This window comes from Belonocnema kinseyi, chromosome 1, assembly GCF_010883055.1.
Source record: "Belonocnema kinseyi isolate 2016_QV_RU_SX_M_011 chromosome 1, B_treatae_v1, whole genome shotgun sequence".
NCBI lineage: Eukaryota > Metazoa > Arthropoda > Insecta > Hymenoptera > Cynipidae > Belonocnema > Belonocnema kinseyi.
In genome coordinates, this window is record NC_046657.1 from 123,273,166 (window position 1) to 123,279,101 (window position 5,936).

At 25.1% G+C, this 5,936-nt stretch overlaps 1 protein-coding gene across 7 annotated transcripts in view; it reads right to left on the reverse strand.

The window, feature by feature from the left end:
- The window catches only part of LOC117176429, an 86,573-nt gene that overhangs the window by 2,883 nt on the left and 77,754 nt on the right, over positions 1-5,936 (reverse strand). The window lies entirely within an intron of this gene.

The window sequence follows — 5,936 nt, forward strand, 5'->3', positions numbered from 1 at the left end:
TCCATCACTCATGTACGTAATTTTTGCAATTTCGCAAAAGCTGTCTCCTGAAAATTATCTTTTTAGTTATAAATTTTATTATTTGGTTGAAAATTTAACAATTTTTTTTAAAAAGACATCCTTTTTGGTTGATGATCCTTTTGGTTTTGTTCAAAATTCGTCTTCTTGAAGTTGAAAATTCAACTCTTTTTGTAGAAGATTGACCATTTACATTTTGTTGCTGATAAACCAACTGAAATCTTTTTAGATGAAAACTGCTTTGAAAATTTGTCTTTTTTATTTAGAATTTCACCTTTTTTGTGAAAATATTGCATCTTTCTTGGTTAAAATGAAAATTTAACTAATTGTATAGGGTTGTGTTTAATTCATCTGTCTTACAAGAAATCACATCTTTCTGGGATATGAATAAAAATGTTTGGTAGAAAATTCAAAAATTATGTTGCAAAGTCGTACTCTTTTGTTGAAAATTCTACTGTTTTGTTGAAAATTTAACTATTTTCTAGAAAATTTAATTTTTGGTGAAAATGTACATTTTTCTGTTGAAAAATTAACTCAAATATTTTCTGGATGAAAGTTCAATTTTAAACAAAATCTTTTGTTTTTATTAAAAATTCCTCTGTTTTAGTGCAAATTTCAACTCCCTTGGATAAAAATGCAACTATTTGGTAAATAATTTAACTATTTCAATCAAAACTCACACTTTTTAATTGAAAAAATTCTTTTTTTAAATTGAAAATTCAATTTTTTCGCAGAAACTTATTTACTATTCAAAAATTATATTTTGAACTTGAAAAGTCAAAAGGAATTTTTGCAAACTTTTTTTTTTAAATAAAAATTCATCTGTTTTAAGAGAAATTTCACGTTTTTAAATAAAAATGCAACTATTTGGAAGAGGATTCAACAATTTTATTAAAAAGTCATCATGCTTAGTTAAAAATTCATTTTTTTTTCTTAGTAACTTATTTTTGTTAAAATATTCATATCTTTTTGACCAGAGAACTTAAATATTTTTAAAAATTATATTTTAAACTTGAAAAGTCAAAAGGAATCTTGTTTGGGTGAAAATTTAAATATTCTTTTGCAAACTTGTTTTTTTTTTAAAATAAAATTTTATATGTTCTAGGAGAAATCTCACTTTTTAAAATAAAAATGCAACTATTTGGTAGAGGATTCAACAATTTTGTTAAAAAGTCATCCTGCTTAGTGAAAAATTCATTTTTTTCTTAGTAACTTATTTTTGTTAAAACATTCATATCTTTTTGACCAGAGAAAAGTTGCAACAAAAAAGTTGCATTTTCGTAAAAAATTATTCTTCTCCACTTGCGTATTCAAATATTCTAGTTGAAAGATTTGTTTGAATCACTTTGTTAAGTTATAATTTTTTTTTAAGATTTATATTTTTAGTTGAAAATTCATCTTTTTGGTTGAAACTTACTATTTTATTAAAAATAAATCTTTTTTAATTGAAATTCAACTACGTGGGTACAAAAAACTACATTGTTAAAAAAAATGTTTGATTGAAGGCTAAAAAAATTTAACTGTTTAGTGCAAAAAGCTTTTTTTGGCTTAAAATTTATTTTCTAACTGAAAATGTAACTTCAATTTTTTAAAGACTGATCTTTTGTATTTGAAAATTTTTATTTTTTGGTGAAAAAATAATTTTCTGATTTTATTTGTGCTGGAGGTAAATGAATCAGTTTCATGTAAACTTAATTTTTTGATGAAGTCCAATTTTTGGTTTGAACATTCCATTTTTTTGAAGATAAAATTCGTCTTTTTTATATGAGTTTCATATTTTTTAATGAAATATAAACTATCACACTTTTTTGTTGGTAATTTATCTTTTGAGGTGGAAAGTTCAACTATTATGATAAAAATGTAATTATTTTGTTGAAAATTCAAGCATTTTGTTAAAAAGCCATCTTTTATAGTAGAAAAAACTTTTTTTTTGTTTAAAATAAATTAATCAATATGAAAGGTTTACAAGATTAAAATATTGGTATTTGTATATTAATGATCAAGGTAAATGAAAAATTAGTCAAGGAAAAATCAGAGAATTTTGAAAATGAAGTTCTCGGACACCCTGCCTAATTCTACTAGCATAACTAGAAAAACATTTCTGGAAACTACCAATCTTTAATACATTTAACAACGATGAGAAAGAAAAATTAATATGCTGTAAAGGCGGCAGCATATAAAGAATAAAGCGTCGAAAGATTCTAGAAAAAACCTTATCGTAAATTTAGGAAAGAAGAAAAACTTGCTGTTAATCGTCCAAACTCGGTATTAATATACACAAAATATAAATAAATAGATGCTAATATTGGAATCCGTAGTAAATAAAAAATAAGATAAAATGTTCTTTATTGTAGTGGCAATAACCTTGTTGTCTGATATGACAAATGTACTCACAGTCAGTGATGTAACACAGTATTTAAATTTAAACTTATGTGTGAACATAGATTCCAGTGAGTCAAAACCTCTGTTTAAAGAACATTCTTTGAGCTGATACTTCAACTACAGTTTAAAAATTATACCATTTTTAATTAAGTTACAAATATAGTTATTTTTTGTAAGCCTCGTTGAATATGGATTCACATAAGGATTTTGAACATGTTCATTTTATAGTTTTTTAAATGTCCGCTCTCTCTCTCTCTCTCTCTCTCTCTTTCTCTCTAACAATATTTTCGTTGGGTTTACTTTATGGTGCGAAAAAATGAAGTTAATAAGTTAAACTGAAATATTAAAAAGATTTACACATTTGTATAATATACACTTAAAGTAACGTATCCCTGCAAATGAGTACCGGCAAAAACTAAGTAATGGTAATTTCGTACAAAACATTTATTCAAAAGTAGTAGAAAAATATTCCACCATCATGGTATTTAATTATTATCTAACTGAAGTGTATAATTTAATGCATTCTTATTAAACTCGAGTAACTCAGACGAACTTTTAGAAACTCGTGTAACTTGAAATTTCCGTAACTGGAGTTTTAGTAATATTAATTAAAATTGGCTAAATTTAAATTGCTAAATTATTATTTTTTATTATTCAGAATTTGCATGTATTAACATATTTATGTGCATTCCCTTTTAAGGGAATATAATGTTTCAGATGCTTTCCTGACATTTAGTGACATTTCGGTTACGTACTTCCATGAACCACTGGACACCCTAAAGGTAAAGAACCAACCAAACAAAGGAGCGTTATTTCTCAGAAGTTATCAATTTGTGTTATTTTAAGACAAAAACTTAATTTGTTATCTTAAATTTTTCACTTTAAAAATTTTGAATTTCAAAACGTAACGTTTCATCACTTTAATTTGAACAATTTTGTAGAATACTTTAATAAAATTTGCAGAATTACATATTCAGGGGGGGGGGGACTTTTTTTCTACTCCCGACTTTCTCCCGGTTCTCCCGCTAAATATTCGTGATTTCTCCTGGCGTAGAAAGAAATTTTATTTCTTTGCGAAACCAATCGTTTTTTTACATATATTACCTATTGCGGAAGTCGATAAACATCAGCAAACCTTTTTGCAAGAAATCGATTGACTTTGAATCATATAATAAGTAGAATAAGGAAATGTTTGTGTAAAAAAGTAAAATACAGAGATGCGTACTAGCTGCAAATTTACGCGTACAAATAATGCGTCCAATACTAAATCAATTTTTTTAACAGAAGGTTTTAAATATTTTTTAAACAATAATTAATAATTTCGAATTACAAACGTTTGAAATTTCCAAAAGAATACACGAACGGTGTTGGAAAATTTAATATTTATTTAGAAAAAGGAGTTTAATTGTATAATTTTTAAGTCCACGTGCTGGAAATTAAATCATTTTAATTTTAATTGGGGAATCACGAAACTAGTATGATTTTAGATTAAAATTTTGAAAATAGGACAATGTCAAAATGTTAAAAATTTAATATTTTAAGATTCGAATACTGGAAATGGGGTCTTTTACAATTCAGAGGAATTGAAATTCTATTTTTTATAATTAAAAGCGTTCAAACATAAATAATTAAAGATGAAATACTTTTAAATTTGAATAATATTAAATTCAAAGCGATAAAAACTTCACAATTTAATACAGAAAACTAACTTGAATCTTTTAAATTTAATCTGAAGCTTCTAAAAATTCTAGACTTGTAAATTTTCATTACATAAAAAAATATAATTTAAAATTAAAGTCGATTAAGCCAATTTTTCTAAAATGAAAAAATTAATTGCATTATTATACAACCAAAAACTTTAAAAATAAATAGTAATTTTAAATTAATTAAATTTCAATTAATTGAATCGAATTTAAATCGCTCAAAACCTACTCCTTTTTAAATTCCTAATTATGCTTTTCAAAATACAACCAATGAAATTTTAATTGCGAAATTAAAACCTATGAAAAGAAAAAAATTAAAAATGTAGCCTTCAGCATGAAAATTCAGAACTCTAAAATAGTAACCATTTAAAATTACAGAAATTATCTATTGACTGATTCATTAATTTCAGATAGTTTAATTTTCATCTTATTTTCAAAATCAATTTTTTATTTTTTAATTTCAAATCTTCCTTTAGAATTATTATTCGTTCTGGAAATTTTCGAATCAAATATTTTTCAATTGGAAAATATTTATTTGTTTAAATCAGCTAAAAATCGGACAATTTAAACATTTTACATTGAAAATAAAGAATACGAAACAATATTGCTATAATACAATTTTATTTTTTGAAAATGTACAATTTTAAGATTTTCAATTTGTAATTTCTCAATGTAATCAATTTATCTTCGAGCTTATTTTGATCAATTCGAAATTTGCATCTAAAATTTGTAAATTCAAAACTATCAAGGCTTTTAATATGACATTTTGAAATATTTACCGGCGAAATGATCCTGAAATTTTGAATATTTGAATTAAAACCACGATATTGTGAAATTAAAAATTCGAAACCTCCAAAAATTAATCTAAAAATTGATTAAAGAAAAAACTTTAGTTTCAAGGCATCACATATTAAACTGTTTTAGAATTGCAGATTAAAAACTGCAATTTAAAATTAAAATGATAGAAATTTTAAAGAATATAAATATATTATTAATAAGTATCATATCATGTAGTAGCAAGTGACATTTAAAACGACTGGATAGATTTTTTTTTCTAAAAGTTGTGATTTCTGTCAAATAAAAAATCACTGTCGTTTTCACCCTTCAAAATTGAAATATTTTAAATTTTGCGAGACATAGTGTGAACCTTTAAAGTTTAATTATTCTAAACACTTTGAAAATGACAAAATGCGCGAATTATGAAATACAGAAAATCTTCCGATGGAATATTTATCTCTCGGCTTTATCCCGATTTATCCAGTTTTAAATATTACAATTTTTGAAATTCGAGTCGGAATTTTTCAATATTAAAAATTTGCAAGGGTGAAATAAAAATAAATGAGTTGTATAAGGTTTCATCAAATAAAAAATAAAGTTTTCGACTCAAAATATAAATAGCTCAATTTAAGAGTGTTATTTACAAAACACGAGATACTTTTTTTAGCCATTATTGCACATCCCGTCCACATTCCTTATCATAATAGGCCGTGATTTGCATTGCCCCCCCCCCTCCCCAGCCCACAAACACCATTATCAATAAAGAAAAATACACATTGTTTCGTGAATTTTAACGATGGCAACTTCAAAATGCTTGAATAATAACGTTTCAATTTGATATTTTTAAATTATTACGATATTCAATTTCGAGTGGCTTTAAGGCCATGTGATAAGTATAACAGCTGATCAAGTCAGCCCTAAGATCAATATTTTTCCACCCATATTGAAAAATAAAAGGAAGAAAAAAGTTTATTTATACAAATAATGATTATCGACGGACACATTTACAAAGATATTATAAGCATAGATGCGGCACGGGAGGTCGGAGTGGGAGAA